The sequence below is a fragment of the Ahaetulla prasina genome, chromosome 5 (assembly GCF_028640845.1).
Source record: "Ahaetulla prasina isolate Xishuangbanna chromosome 5, ASM2864084v1, whole genome shotgun sequence".
NCBI classification, from domain to species: Eukaryota; Metazoa; Chordata; class Lepidosauria; order Squamata; family Colubridae; genus Ahaetulla; species Ahaetulla prasina.
This window is the reverse complement of record NC_080543.1, coordinates 100,685,919-100,703,211: the sequence shown is the minus strand read 5'-3', so window position 1 is coordinate 100,703,211 and position 17,293 is coordinate 100,685,919. Positions and strand designations below refer to the sequence as shown.

At 35.1% G+C, this 17,293-nt stretch overlaps 1 protein-coding gene across 1 annotated transcript in view; it reads left to right on the top strand.

Annotated features, from left to right (window-relative positions):
* The first annotated feature begins 1,240 nt into the window (after window positions 1-1,240).
* Window positions 1,241-17,293, top strand: part of EDAR (ectodysplasin A receptor) — a 113,575-nt gene continuing 97,522 nt past the window's right edge. The window contains exon 1 of the mRNA XM_058185230.1: window positions 1,241-1,505. The gene's annotated coding sequence lies outside the window, so the exon portion shown is untranslated. The remainder of the gene's footprint in view (window positions 1,506-17,293) is intronic.

Genomic DNA, 17,293 nt, shown 5'->3' with positions numbered 1-17,293 from the left:
CATCCATGCTTGCAACTGCACAACTCTCTGTACACATACAGATAGTCCTCAGGTTATTACCATCCATTTAGTGACTATTCGAAGTTACAACTTTGCTAAAAAATATGTGACTCGCAATCAGTCCTTGCACTTACGATTGTCACAGTGTCGCCATGGTCATGTGATCAGGAATCGGTTGCTTGGCAACTGGCATGTTTTCACCACAGTTGCAGTATCCCAGGATCACGTGATCACCATTTTTTATCTTCTCAGTTCACCTTCTGATAACAAAGTCAATGGGATACACAGGATTTGCTTAACAACTGCAGCAAAAAGAGTTATAGATTTCGATACAACTCCCTTTAGATACAACCACATTATTTAACAAAAATAGTTCCAGTCAAAATTGTAGTCGTATGTTGAGGACTACTATACTGTATATAGGAAAACTAGCACTGAAGATAAAATGCTTACTCCTAAATAAGGTCTGAGGAAGAACCTTACTGTTTGCAGGATCAGTAAGACTTCTGTTCTTTATTGTATTTTACACATTTAGGAATAAATGTAGCAGAAAAGTGACAACTACAAGCAGAAAATTATTCAGTCTCTCCTCTTAGATCTCCCGACTTCCCTTTATTATATATCTATCAGTATTATTAAAACCCGCGTGAGATAAGTAACTTCTGATCTTCTTACTAGCAAAGTTCACTAGTAAGTAAAATATAAAACAGCACTTCTATTATCAGGGGGGAACTGAGCAGTTTAAAGAGAAACAGAGTTTCACTCAATTTTACGCTTTGTACCCACCCATAATTTAATAAGCTATTTTATCTCACATTTCTTAGTTCCATGATTTGCAATGATTTTATTTATTTATTTATTTGTCAATCATCTATAAGATAACAGGTAAAAGTATAAACATAATTTGGATACATGAAAAGAATAAGTAAAAAGGAATATTAGGACAGGGATGGTAGGCACACATGTGCACTTATGCAGGCCCCTTACAATCCCTTACTAAACATTTGCATTACAATACATGCTGGTATCTGTATGTCAGAGCAAAAAAGGAAAGAAAGGAAATCATATTAAACAAACAAAAGTCAGCTGGTTCCAGGGTGTGAACTGGGGATGAAGCTGGCACTGTCCCATTGTAATAGCTTTTCTGGTCTTATGACCTCTAGATGGCGCAGATTAGTTTTCGTGTAAGAAAAGCCCCTGATGAATTTTCTACTCTTCAGATCTTTCAAACCGGTTGGGAAACAACTCAAGGAAAAGTTGCAGAGAAGACTTCTAAAGCTGAGAAGTCGGTGCAAGATCAGCAAAGTGGAGCCTACAAGTGGACCCTGGCTAAGATAGAATACTTAATAGATATTATCTGCTTAAATGGTCTGCGGCATCTGACAATGAAATGACCAATGTCAGCTGGAAAGATTATTTCGGTAGCTTGAAAGTGGATATTCTCCACGTTTTTAACTTTCGACTGCTCAGAGGGATTTAAGTGCTGGCATTTAGTTCTGTATAAGGTAAGTGGTTTTTTTTTTTAATGAAAGAAATTTAATGTTTGGAGATGATCAATAGTATTCAGGACAGAACTGCGTTTGGCAATTTAGTAAAGTTTTCAAATATTAATATTTCGGGGTGAGGAAAGGACTATTGTGTGAGGACCTTGCTCTGAAAAGCATCATGTATCTCTTTTTACACTTAGACAGCTGTGTTACTTTTCTCAGTTGAGGACTTGTTCAGAATGAGTTTTTTCCCCTCACAGCACATGTAATAAAGCATGAAATTTATATCAAACCTGCTTTCTCTTTGCTGTATAAGTTTTTACAATGGTGTGTAAGTAGCTTTAGTGGACTTTAGTGGACCGTAATTTCAAGGCTTCTATGAAGGAACTGTGGTTTAATTATTTGGATTATACAGAACACCAATTTAATATTTGTAGTTTTTATGCCGTCTGGAACAAAGAACATTACTGCGAGGCAGTAACTCGCTGAGATGAGGTTGATTGAATGTGGGGAATTACATGCCTGTAAATACAAGTTTAACAGCCTGCACAGTTTTGTTTCTAGAGAAAAGCTTTCTCAGTATTGCTCGTCCGGAGCAACAGAGAACCAAGCACTGGTGGATGATCATATTCTGTGGATCCCTGAGTGTATGAATTAACTAAGATATATGGGGATATTTATGAGCTGAACTGGAAATATTGTACAGTTATTCAGATTAGAGAAATGTCATTGATTTCCCACCATTTCACTAGAAAGGATCAGAACCCAAACTTTTGCATTCAGCAGCCTTGGTTGAGGCCAAACATTTTTCAGCGTAAAAGAACATAAGAAATGTATGTGTCAGTAAGTGATCGGCTTTTGGCTAGCAGTGGTGATTACTTGACTGCAAAATATAAGGGGCAGAACCAGGAACCTGAAGTTTGTTTCAATCTCTTTCAAGATTTAAGGACATCTTGATCATGAGAAACAAACTCCAAAGAGATAGGCTCCACGTTGGTTATTCTGGAGTGTAGCTTCCATCTTTTCTAATTGTTGACTGTTGATTGTTACTTAAAATTGGTAATCCCTTTGGAACCATGGAACATAATCCTTGATATGAAACATATTCCTGAACATTAGTAGAGATTGGACTTTGAATGCATACGTCTAATAATTTGAAGTACTTGTTTGGGAATAGTTTTCCTCTTGAATCTCTCTGAGAAAACTATAACATTAGTTTTCAATATTTTTGATGGCTGTGTGTTTTTCACAGTATATACTTCCATAAAAAAGAAACACATGGGTCAATTAATCTCCCAGTTTATGCTCTTTTTTCACCCTGAAGACAACCAAACACAAACAACCAAAGCTGTCTTAATAATTGAAAACTTTCAATGTTAACATTATTAGAGGTCTTAATCAATGTAACATAAAGAAAGGTGCTGTCTTGATCCAAGTCAATCAGACTCCGGTCATCAAGAAATTCTTCCTGATGTCATGGAATCCCTCTGATGACAATGTTAAGAAGCCCAGGTCCTCCTTAGTCATGACTGTGAAATTAGTCATGACTGTGAAATTGGTTGTGAGAGGCTGTTATGATTTTCTTCCAGACTAAATGGAGAGCAAACCATTTTGCATGTTGAAAGAAATTATCCTTAATTCTATGACCTAGCCTGAAGATTTGCATTTGCATAGTCCCAGGTTAATTTAATATTTTAATTTCTGCAATATATTATTTCTCTTTTTGTTTTAATTATTGGTATTCTAGGTATATGCTGCTGCTAAAATAATTGCAGTATTTTATTATTCCTTTTAAATCCACTATTTTTATTAGCCACTTAGAATTGTTAGATTTTTTTTCTTCTGATTTTTTCTCTCAGATGAAGCATCAACCCATCTCACCAGGTTTCCTCACATGTTAAGGTACATGGTAACTAAGGCATGTCAAATTATTCTGACAAGTGAAGTATTCCAGAATTACATACTCTCCATTCTAAAATTCCATGAATAATAGATTTTAAAACTAAAAATGTGCTACTTTTTATGACATTGAAAAGAGATAAGATGACTGCCTCACTCTACCAAATGACGGCACCGGATTCTCTTATTAATCTGGTCTTTCTTCCAATCTTTCATGAGAGTTTAATTTTGATTTCTCAGTAGGAACCACCAAGCTTTTTCTTAATTGTCTTCTGTTCAAATGAAACACTGAATGCGGTGACTTCAGTTGTGTAAATGTTGGCTTATGCATGGACATTATGTACATCTGAGCCAGTGTGGTGTAGCTTTTAATCGTTAGACTTGGATTGGGGACAAAATTCTAATTTGACTTTATCCATGAAAGGTTGGGTGATTAACCTACACATCAGGTTTTTGTTTAGTGTAACAGCACATACATACTGTATACAGATATACAGATATACACTGTATGTGTGCATGTGTGTGTGTGTGTGTGTGTATCATATACACACACACACAATATCTGAAGCTCTTGTGGCAAAGAAGAACTAAAATCTAAGAAATAACAAATTCTGGCAATTTTATTCTAAGATACTCCAAATGTTTTAAAAAGATCTATTAATTGAATGATGTTAATTAAATAATATTTATTCATCAAAAGCTGAATAAAAGGGGTTCCATATTTTTTGTGCACCTGGGAAAAGCAGTGAATACTATTATAGTCAATTAAATTAAAGGCATGGAGCTGTTGGAGAGTTTAATTATTGAACTAGATAAAACTATGAAAACTACAAAGTTAATTAGTTCAGGGGGTAATATGAACTTTGCTAAATGACTAAGATTAGGAGTATTTAATGTAATCTTTCTTGGCTGAGAAATTTTGCAATCATTCATTTAAAAAGCAGCCAAAGTGAAAATAATTATTAAATGTTAATCTTTCCAAATATTTCCCCAAGGCATTTTTGAAAATTCCTGAGCACACAAGCAAAAACTCTAAGCAAAGCAAATCAATTACCCCAGCACTAGCCTCTTTGGCTTCAAACTCTATTCTTTGTGCCAAAGTCTGACCCGAATTAAACTGATGTAAATGAAATCTGGACTTCAGTCCATCTAATAGTCCAAATGGGAAAAGCCATAAGTTCTTGAGTGGCAGGAGGGCACAGCAAAAAAACCAACACAAAAAACAACCAAGCATATGTGAACTTCAGAAGCTGTACAAGTTATTCAGAAGTAGCTCACTCTGCTCAATAGGTTTATTCATAGGTAGGTGTGTAGAATTTCATCATTTTGGATTTTAATAATAGTCAGTGTGACGTTATAATAATGTGAACATGGAAGAGTGTGTTAAAGAGCAATAGTGATGCTACCTTCATGTGTCCAATTTGTTAAAACTACTGCTGAAGCTTGATTTTTGGTGCTTTCACAAGGGCAAAAGAAAAACTGAAAAAGTGATTGGAAGAGAAATGTTTAAGGCTTGGGGGAAAAAGCTTAGCTTTTCATCTGTAATTTCAAAAAGAAATTACAGTCACAAGTTACAAGTTACAAATAGTTTGAGGAACACAAAGTATTCCACAAAAAATGTTTTCCAATCTAGAAAAAGAAAATGAAATATTAAGAAATACGAAATGCTAAAACATATTTTAAAAAGTAAGGAACAGTTATCCAGGGCATGAAATATTTAACTATGAATATATCATGGAAATGGAATTTGATTTCTATCATCAATGCAAATTAGACATTGTTTTGACTAAACTATTTGAGAAATGCTAAAAAGTAGCACTTTCATGAGGAAATTTTATAAGGTTTAATCCTTAATTATGTGTTAATTTAATGAAAATAATTCAGTGGCATTTATTACCCTGATGATTATAGAATGACCTGGTACCACTATTGGGCTCTGTGTATAAGAAAGCATCTGTTCCATTACCCTACTTTCCTGATAATTGTAAGTGAAATGCATTGGAATATACAGTAAATGTAAATATGAATTCTGGGCAAAAACTTTGTTAGTAGTAGAAGTTTTATAAAATATATGTCTTTGAGCCATTGCAACACTCAGATTATTCTTAGAAGTAAACGGTAAAGGCTAGACTGGGCAGAAGTCAAATCAGTTTAGATTAGGGATGAAAAACCCTTTTCAAGACAACAATTTGGGGATTGAAATTGGGGAGCAGATCGACTCAAAAAGTCAGTCTGAGTGAGCAGATATGGTTACATTGATAAATTGAGTCATTAATTTTATTTAATGCAAAATACATTGTGATGAAATAAAATTCTATACAAGCTTTTAAAAACTTCTCTACAAGGTGCGTTTCTTTCTCTTAGTATCAGCTACACAGCTTTCAGTTTCAATGCAGACCAGGGTTTCCGAACCTTGGCAACTTTAAGATCTGTGGACTTCAACTCCCAGAATTCTCCAGCCAGCTTGGCTGGGGGATCCTGGGAGTTGAAGTCCTCCAGGCTTAAAGTTGCCAAGGTTGGAGACCCCTGAACAAATGGATGGGTTATATAAATGGGCTTTATATAAACCCTTCGTTTAACATCAAATCACCTCAAACACCATGCTGTTTCATGGGACACAACAGCCTGAAAAGTATCAAGCAGCTCTTTCAAGCACATAAATAACACAAAACCCATAAAGATGACCCATGGCATTTGTGAGGTTTTCTCCACTCTTGAACAAAGGAACAACCTGAGTACATTTTCTGGGATTCTGTTATATTCATGGGATCTTAACAGATTTCCAACCAATCACAAGATGCACAAGAGAATTCAACAGGCAGCACCGAGAATAAATTCTAAAAGTGTTTCTTGGCTTCCGAAAACCGGAGAAGTTTGTACTAAGTGCAAATGTCAAACATTTCAGAGGTGCCTCCACTACCTGTCTGATGAAATAATTTAATCTCATTTATCACTCATGTAATACATTTCCTGTTTCTTTTCTTAACAAGGAATTCTAATTAAAATATTTCAATCATTTCACTAACAATCTGGGCAGATAAAACAAAGTTTACTATCTTTATATCATAAAGTTTGTAATGTAAAAGTTTGTATCTATTTTATTTTATGTAGAGCAGCCTACCTTTTTCATCTGTCCTCATGCCCTTGACCTGTGTTGGATTGCAGTTCGTATAATCCTCATCCAAGAGACTAAGTGCATAAGGAGGGAATTGGATTAGAGATCCAAGATTACAGGTCTCCAAACTTGGCAACTTTATTTATTTATTTTATGTAGAGCAGCCTACCTTTTCATCTGTCCTCATGCCCTTGACCTGTGTTGGATTGCAGTTCGTATAATCCTCATCCAAGAGACTAAGTGCATAAGGAGGAATTGGATTAGAGATCCAAGATTACAGGTCTCAAACTTGGCAACTTTATTTATTTATTTTATGTAGAGCAGCCTACCTTTTCATCTGTCCTCATGCCCTTGACCTGTGTTGGATTGCAGTTCGTATAATCCTCATCCAAGAGACTAAGTGCATAAGGAGGAATTGGATTAGAGATCCAAGATTACAGGTCTCAAACTTGGCAACTTTATTTATTTATTTATTTATTTATTTATTTATTTATTTATTTATTTATTTGTCATAACAATATATACAAGCTTTTAAAAACTTCTCTACAAGGTGCGTTTCTTTCTCTTAGTATCAGCTACACAGCTTTCAGTTTCAATGCAGACCAGGGTTTCCGAACCTTGGCAACTTTAAGCCTGGAGGACTTCAACTCCCAGAATCCTCCAGCCAGCTTGGCTGGGGGATCCTGGGAGTTGAAGTCCTCCAGGCTTAAAGTTGCCAAGGTTGGAGACCCCTGAACGAATGGATGGGTTATATAAATGGGCTTTATATAAACCCTTCGTTTAACATCAAATCACCTCAAACACCATGCTGTTTCATGGGACACAACAGCCTGAAAAGTATCAAGCAGGTCTTTCAAGCACATAAATAACACAAAACCCATAAAGATGACCCATGGCATTTGTGAGGTTTTCTCCACTCTTGAACAAAGGAACAACCTGAGTACATTTTCTGGGATTCTGTTATATTCATGGGATCTTAACAGATTTCCAACCAATCACAAGATGCACAAGAGAATTCAACAGGCAGCGCCGAGAATAAATTCTAAAAGTGTTTCTTGGCTTCCAAAAACCGGAGAAGTTTGTACTAAGTGCAAATGTCAAACATTTCAGAGGTGCCTCCACTACCTGTCTGATGAAATAATTTAATCTCATTTATCACTCATGTAATACATTTCCTGTTTCTTTTCTTAACAAGGAATTCTAATTAAAATATTGTTATATAGGAAGTGGGAATGCATTAAAATATTTCAATCATTTCACTAACAATCTGGGCAGATAAAACAAAGTTTACTATCTTTATATCATAAAGTTTGTAATGTAAAAGTTTGTATCTATTTTATTTTATGTAGAGCAGCCTACCTTTTTCATCTGTCCTCATGCCCTTGACATGTGTTAGATTGCAGTTCGTATAATCCTCATCCAAGAGACTAAGTGCATAAGGAGGGAATTGGATTAGAGATCCAAGATTACAGGTCTCCAAACTTGGCAACTTTATTTATTTATTTTATTTTATTTTATTTATTTATTTATTTGTCATAACAATATATACAAGCGTTACATAAAAGGTTATAAATATATGAACGTATATATGAGGAGAAATGAGGTACTAAAAACGTGTATATACATAGGGAAAGAAACAGTAGGACAGGAACGGTAGGCACGTTTGTGCTCTTATGCACGCCCCTTTAGAGTCCTCTTAGGAAAGTGGTGAGGTCAACCGTGGACAGTTTTTGAGTGAAACCTTTGGGGTTATGAGAAGAAACCACAGAGTCAGGTAATGCATTCCAAGTATATACAATTCTGTTACAGAAATCGTGTTTTCTGCAATCTAAACTGGAACGGTTGACATTGAGTTTGAATCTGTTTGTAGCTCTTGTGATATTGTTATTGAAACTAAAAAAGTCATTGACAGGAAGGACATTACAACGGATGATTTTATATGCTAAACCCAGATCCAGTCGAAGTTCCAAGTTTTCTAGACCCAAGATATCAAGTCTGGTGGAATAAGGTATTTTATTAGTTTCAGAGGAATGGAGAATTCTTCTCGTAAAATACCTTTGGACACGCTCAACTGTGTTGATGTCAGATATATGGTAAGGGTTCCAGACAGGAGAGCAGTAATCAAGAATTGGCCTAACAAATGTTTTATATGCTCTGGTCAGTAGCGTGGTGTTTTTTGAAAAGAAGCTACGTAAAATTAAGTTGACAACTCTTAGAGCCTTCTTAGCTATGTAGTTGCAGTGGGCTTTGGAACTTAAATCGTTAGATGTAAAAACTCCAAGGTCTTTGACTAGGTGGGGTCATCTGAGGCAATGTCCATCAAGCATGTACTTTGTGATTGGGTTCTTTCTTCCAATGTGCAAGACTGAGCATTTACTGGTTGAAATTTGTAGTTGCCAAATTTTAGACCAGGCAGATAGATGATCAAGGTCCTTTTGAATTGTGGATGCATTGTCAGTGGTGTTGAAAAGTTTGACATCATCAGCAAAGAGAACACAGTTACTTGAGATATCAATACAAAGATCATTTATGTATATTATAAAGAGAGTAGGTCCAAGAACGCTGCCTTGAGGAACACCACTCTTGACAGGAACAGGATTTGAAAGAGCATTACCAATTTTAACTATTTGTTGTCTGTTTGACAAAAAAGCAGATATCCAGTGGTGTAAGGGTCCTGAAATGCCATAGGATTTTAATTTTAGGAGAAGTTTATCATGTACTACTGAGTCAAAAGCTTTGCAGAAGTCTATGTATATTGCATCTATTGAACTTTAAGACTTGTGGACTTCAGTTCGCATACTGGCTGAGGAATTTTGAGAATTGAAGTCCACAAGTTGTCAAGTTTGGAGACCCTGACAAAAATCTGCATCTATAAAATTGTTAGGATGTCTACAGTTTAAACAGTTTAGATTAATGATCACCAGGGATCTAGATTATTTTAATGAATGCACATATCCCTCTGCCCATATCCAACTACTTGTTTTTGGGAATCCTTTTTCATTGAGTGTTGACTGTTCAGATCGATTCTGAAAATGTTTTTATTCTGACTAACTTTTAAGATTAAGGTAAATTTAAGATAATCTTTATTGTCATTTTTACTGTCAGCCCACTGGTACACATTAAAAATGAAATTCTGTTGCTTGCTCGCAAAAGAAAGTATATACCTATCCATACACATACAAAAGACACATATGCACATATGCTATATACATACATAGGTTTTAATCTGTTATAAATCTTTTGATCCTAATTCCTTATTTTGTAAAGTCTCACAGAAAGGCAGGGTAACAATTGCATAATAATTATTCAGGGATAGCTGTTGTATTGTATTCAATTGTAGAATACAATACAACACAATTGTATTCTGGAAATATATCTGGGTTTTACTGTTCCTGTGGCATAATTGCTGTGATGTATTGTATTTCTGTATCATCTTTAAATCATGCAAAACCACCTTCCTCAATATGGGTCATCCAGATAGATTTGCGTAATCTCCCATATTCCACAACGGCCATGTCATTGTAGTTTAGCACATTGTAGTAAGCTGAGTTGGGAAAAACTGCTATTGGTATAAGGGACTCTGTTTCAGATTCATTTATCAATAATGTCATTAGAATATCACTTGTGTCATCTTTACTTTTTATTTGTAAACCACACAAATGCTCAGCCTAATACAAATCATCCCGTTCTTGAAATAAATAAGATTCCTTGTTCTTCCTATCTTGAAATAAAAATGAGTTGTTTGTTCAAATGATTACACAAGATTATGGAGATATTTAATCTATTCAATTAAATTTCTGCTATCATTAGGTCACATAAGCCAATATTCATGGCTGATTCTATTAAATCTTTTGAAAGATGGCAGTTTTTTGAAGGGATGAAATATCATCCCATTTTGCCTTAAATATTATATGTGTATCTTTTATACAAATCCATTATCCAGACAACTCTCCAGAGCTGTATTTTGGTTTACGATGCTTGATAAACATATTTTCAGTGTCTCTCTCTCTCTGCACCCTATGCTACAATAAAATTATGCAAATTTACATATCCTTCCCAAATTGCCTTGAAATAATTTAATTGTTTTACATGCAGAAATAATCCAAAAACAACTGAGTTATTTGATAATTTCCATTATCCACAACTTAATATCAATTATCTATTAATAATCATATGAGTTTAATTTTGCTTCTACTTATCATTGTTTCTAAAGCATATTGTCCATTGTCTTTTTTGGAACCAAAACAACGAAAGGAAACAATAGAACAGGAATGGTAGGCACGTTTGTGCTCTTAAGCCCCTTACAGACCTCTTAGAAATGGGGTGAGGTCAATAGTAGACAGTTTTTGCTTGAAGCTTTGGGGATTTTGGGAAGAGACCACAGAGTCAGGTAATTTATTCCAAGCATTAACAACTCTGTGACAGAAGTCAGATTTTCTGCAATCAAGATTGGAGAGGTTAACATTAAGCTTAAATCTATTGTGTGCTTGTGTATTGTTGCAATTGAAGCTGAAGTAGTCTTTGACAGGAAGGACGTTGTAATAGATGATTTTATGGGTTAAACTCAGGTCATGTTGAAGGCGGTGTAGTTCAAATTTTCAAAGCCCAGGATTTCAAGTCTGGTGGCATAAGGTATTTTGTTGTATTCAGAGGAGTGGAGAACTCTTCTTGTAAAATATTTCTGTTCAATTGTATTGATGTCAGAAATGTGGTATGGGTTCCAGACAGTCAAGCTGTATTCAAGAATTGGTCTAGCAAATGTTTTATATGCTCTGGTTAGTAGTGTAGTGTTTTTGGAGAAGAAGCTATCCAAGATTAGATTTACAACTCTTAAAGCCTTTTTTGCGATGTAATTGCAGTGGGCTTTGGCACTTAGATCATTTGATATGAAAACTCCAAGGTCTTTAACAGGGTGGGGGTCATCTGTAAGGAAATGTCCATCAAGTATGTACTTAGTGTTTGGGTTCTTTTTTCCAATATGTAGGACTGAGCATTTGCTGATTGAGATTTGGAGTTGCCAAGTTTTAGACCATTCAGATACAAAGTCAAGGTCTTTTTGAAGGGTAGTTGTATTGCTGGTGGTGTTAAATAGTTTGACATTGTCAGCAAAGAGAACACAATTACTTGTAATATGGTCACAGAGATCATTAATGTATAATATGAAGAGTGTTGGTCCAAGAACGCTGCCTTGGGGAACACCACTTTTGACAGAAACAGGATTTGATAGAACATTGCCAATTTTGACCACTTGTTGTCTGTTTGACAAGAAAGCTGTTATCCAATTGTGGTGGAGTCCTAAAATGCCATAGGATTTTAGTTTTAGGAGAAGTTTATCATGTACTACTAAGTCAAAAGCTTTACAGAAGTCTATGTAGATTGCCTCTATTGCTCTGCCCTGATCAAGATTTGTAGTCTATATGTTTTTGCAGTGAAGAAGTTGTAAGTTACATGATAATTTTTTTCTGAAACCAAATTGTTTATTAAAGAGTAGCTTGCTTGTTTCTAGGTGGAGGGTATTGGATTGGTTGATGATAGATTCCATTACTTTGCAGGTGACGCAACATAGAGAGATTGGTCTGGAATCTCCAAACAAAAGAAAACAAAAAACAAAAAACAAAACAAAACTGGAAGTATTTCAATAAATAGAAAAAAGGGTTAGCTGTGCCTCTGATAATTTGTCCAAAGTATGTGTGTATATCATTAGACTGAGGTTTAGTCATTATAACAATATGGAAAATCCTAAGAATAATGTAACAATTGGGCAATTGGTATAGATTTATATGTTATAGAATAATAAAAAATAATAATAATTTTTTAATAATAAAAAATAATAAACTTTCACTGTAAATAGAATCATGTCTGCAATATCTGTTGTGTATCCACACAGTCTTTACATAAAGTTACACTCATATCACTCATATATTCCATTCTCTTAGGACTCATTCAAGGTATTTGGATATGCATATATTTGTCACACACTTCACCTAACAATTATTTATTGTTTGTAATTTTTCTCTCAGGCTAGAATATTAATGAAAATTCATAATCTTCATAGCTGTTCAGGCAGGACAGAATGAAGGATTTATTGTTTCAGCAAAATGAAATCAGGTCTCCTGCAACCAAAAATGTAGGAAGTTTTCTGATAACGTAGCCTTTATGTTTTTAAAACTTCAGCTTGAAGTTTTAAAAAATTGGATTTCTATAAGTTGAAAGAAGTTCTCACATGTATGGCCATCTCAACATCCCCATAATCATGTGAGCAAAATTTGGATGTTTGGCAATCAACATGTATTTACAATGTTTGTAGTGTCCTGGGATCATGCAGTTGTTATTTGTGACTTTCTCAGCCAGTGTCTGACAAGCAAAGTTGAAGGGGAAGGCAGGTTTGCTTAATGACATGGCAAAAAAGAACATAAAATTGGGTGTGACTCACTTAACAACTGTTTTACATAGTAATGGAAATTTTTGTTCCAATTATAGTCATAAACTGAGGATAACCTGTACATACACTATTTTATATGCTCTTACTTTGGCTGTAAATGTTTCTTGCCCACACATATAATAGCACTCTTACACTGCAGATATCACCTTTGTGTGAAGTGAGGTCAACCTATCCAGGTTCAAATGTCTGTTTGAAATTCTACAATGGCATTGTAGTTTTTACATTTAATAGAAACTGAAATGTTTTCTTCAATCAGTGTGTTCTAATCTAAGGTCTGACAATCACTTAGTTTTGCCAGTGTCTAAATTTTGATCACTACTATAATTTCCAAAGGAGCCAAGTTCCTGATTGCTGTTCCATTTTCCCCCAATTTAGAAAAAAAATGTTATTCAGGCATTCTAAATGTTATTTGCTACAATGTGTGATACTAAAAAACAAGGAAGATAGCTCTGTCTTGCTCACTTCTTTCATGTTGCTATCCTTGTGTATAAAGCCAGAATTTAAAGCAGGGCATTTTTTTATCCATGTCAGTTCCCTGTCAAGTGTCAAACTGCTCTCAAACCACATCTTACACCAGTATTTCTCAACCTTGACAACTTTATGGTGCACGGACTTCAATTCCCAGAACTCTTTGGCTAACATGAATTCTAGGATGCCACAAGTCTTAAAGCTGCCAAGGTTGAGAAAGACTATTCTACACTATACAGCAAACAACAGAGACAAACAACGTCTTCTAATTGAAGTGTTTGTCTTCAAAAGAGAATGGCAACAAGAATGGGGAACAAAGGCCTTATTCTCTGCTTTTTGCAAAGCCCAAAAGATTATGGACCAATACTATTGTGAGATTTATGCCTTATTTCAAAACTATCAAACACTGAATCAACTAAGATCTTCTGTGTGGTTTGCAATTCCTTAATAATTTGAGATGCTAGCATATTGCTTTGTTGTCTTGTTGTGGTGGTCATGTGCTGCACTGTCACATGTTGCCTAGAAGAACTCAAAAAATTAAGGCCCATCCTGCCTGATCTCTGGTGGTATAACACCAGAGGTACCAAGTGATATATCCCAGAATCAATTTTTAGAGGGAACTTTCCTAGTGACATCAGCATTTGTCCATGCTAGTTTGCATCAGGGGGATTTGCAGGATGACACAGTGGTGAGACAGGGGCCACAGAGAGGCAGAGATTGCAGCCATGGCAATGGAATGGTAGCCTTTACAAAAAGAAGACAATTGGGGAGTGTTTTTTCCAGATCTTCTCTGTTATGTCTGATGGTGTGAAATAATGTTTTGCATAATGGTTCTACCCAAACAGAGAAAAAATATTTTGCAAGATTTAATGTGAACCACTCATTTTTATTATCCTTGATGGTAAAATGAACACCTAGACACCAATGCAAAACAAAGACAAACCTACCCAAAAGGAACTATAGAAAGATGTGTTTTTAAAATACAGGTCATATGTGCCCACAAATCAAACAAAGACTGTCATTTCTTCAGTTTTGTGTTGTTCCTTTGATGAAAGCTAAAGACTTTCAGAACCCCAGATGTGTTTTAACAGTAAAATCAATACTATGTAGACTTTTAAAATTATTTGTATTCATATTCGTAAAAGCTTCGTACAATCAGTATCAAAGATGCAGTTTTCTGATAGGCTTCTAGCAGTTCTAAGTAAGGGAAATGTCACCCAGATTTTCAGGGGAAAAAATCCTAATAGTTTCCTTATTTGTTCATAGTTTGAACATTCACTTTGAAAAATAGAGAAGCTGACATAGCATGACACATCTAGCCACCAACACATAACTAAAAAAAAAAGAGAGAGAGAATTTCAATATATAAAGTTTCAAGTGTTGCTAGAAAAGAGGTCAAAGTACTTTATGAAATTATAAGCCTTTTGTAGGAAGATTGGAGTTTTGATTACTTGAGATGGAGCGAATCATATTGAAACTGCTCACATCTATTACAATGGAACTCGTAACAAGGGAGACGTATTACAAAGCCTCCTGAAACCCCACTGCCATCCCTTCTTTTCAAATATGCAATTCTATACAAAAAAGCAAATGTACCAGTAGGCTTGTTCATCCCATCTACAACCTAAAATGAGAGTGCAAGGTAAGTAATGATTCAAGGAACAGGAGCATATGTCCACAACTCAATTGATGGCATTGAAAAGGAGGTTAGTAAAGGGCTATAGTTGAGTCCTGCTTAAATATTATTTTCATTTCCAAAGAGAACAATCCAACAATATCTCAAAGAGTTTATTGGTCTTGCAAAAGTGAAGCTGCTCCCAACTATTAGGACAAGTGTACAAAGTAGGGAATGTACAGCACCTTTTGGCTGTCAACTTCAAATCATGATCTGAGAACTAGAGAATAGCATCTTGTGCAGGTGTAATTTTCATGAACCACACAGTTGCAAGCAAATCTTAATAAAGTTTGGGATGAATGTATTTATTTATTAGATTTATAGATTTATTGGACCGGAACACCTGATTTTACAAAAGAAAAAAAACCCTCACCCTACTTGGAACTGCCTATAACCTTAGATTTTACTGCAATAATTCTTATAACCTTAGTTAAACCATTAATGAAACTATAGGTTACCAGCACATAATAATATAGGTGGTCTTCAATTTTCATCCCATAATGGAGCCTGCCCATTATTGTCATAAGTCATGACAGTCGTAAATTGGGTCATCCATGTGACTGACCCAATTTTACACCCTTTTTGGTGGTGGTCATAAAGCAAAAACTGCAGTCATAAAGCAAATGCAGCAGTTATAAAGTGAATGTCATGGTCATAAAGCAAACTTCAAATGGTCATTAAATGACCAGTTAAAAGTCAAGAGCTATCTGTAATAAATTACACTTGAAAGCTGCCTGAATCTCAACATTGATTACAACAATCAAACAAAGAAATTACAATAAACATAAAGACAATATACAGAAAATAAAGACTATTAAAAAAATCCAAAACACTGATATCACAAGCCAGCCTGCATGACAAAATCTGTTTTTGTCTGAAGGCAAATCAATCTTGGCATCTTCTAAGCATGATGTCAAAAAAAGCGGAGATTTTTGCAGAGGTTTCAATAGACGGGTTCCTTAATAAGAAGCAGAGTTTTTGATTGGGATCATTTCATGTGCTACATCTGCTAGAAAGGAAAGACATTAGTTCTACATATCAGACAGTGCACAGAGAGCAGTTTAAGAGAACACATGGAAGTGATTTAGCTTCTCTGAGGATACAAGTAATGTTCCTGGGAGGGGAACATTGAATCTTGCTTCCAACACTTCAAAATAGAGCAACATATCTTACTGATGTGAATGGCCTTCTAGGGGGAGCAGAAATAATATTATAAATTTATATGATTTAATAATACATGAGTTTATGTTATAAATTAATTAGAAAAATATTCAGGGATGATGTAAAACGGGTGCTAAAGTTCATAAAGCAATAATAAAATAAATAATTTCTGATCTGGGTTTTTTTTTTTTTGTAGCTATCAGCCTCTTTGCTTAAATTCTACCAAGCTTTATGTGGGCCTAACATAAGAAGAGAGTGGGCTGACAATCCTAATATACAATACTAGTTAAAGACTATGCACTTCTTCTAGGGAGAAGAGTTTCTGTCAACCATAATAAGATGGACCAGAGATTCAGTCCCAAATAGTTGTTTCTTTCAGTACTTCTTAGAGCAGGGGTCTCCAACTTGGCAACTTTAAGACTTGTGGACTTCAACTCCCAGAGTTCTTCAGCCAGCGAAACTGGCTGAGAAATTCTGGGAGTTGAAGTCCACAAGTCTTAAAGTTGCCAAAGTTGGAGACCCCTGTCTTAGAGCAAAATTTCATGCAGGTTACAATAAGAGTCACAGCCAAGCAATGAATCTTTGAGTGGAGAAGCTTGAGCATGGCTCTCATTAATTTAAACCGGATTACTTCTGAATGAGTTAAGTGCAAAATGGGTGTAATACTTCAGCTTTAAATAAAGTGTCTGCTGCAGGCTCAAAGTTATTGCTCATAAAATTTGCAGATCTGATTATTGCATTCATGGGCTATGTTGTGAAATCACAGGCTTTAAGTTTCTAGGAAGCAGAAAGCTGGAAATTGATACCAAGATATTTAAATGTGATCTGCTTGATTTGGTTTTCATTATTCTTCTAGTTATAGAGATGATGATTGTGACAACTAATAAATGCCATCACTTTAGTTTTTAATACAGTTAATTTCACTTTTTTGGTATGTGACTACAGTATATTGTTAGCCCTTGAAATCTTTACTGAAGGTGAACTTGATGTTATAATGCACCATCAACATATAAAAGGGTGGAAGTTGGATAGTGGAATTCACATTT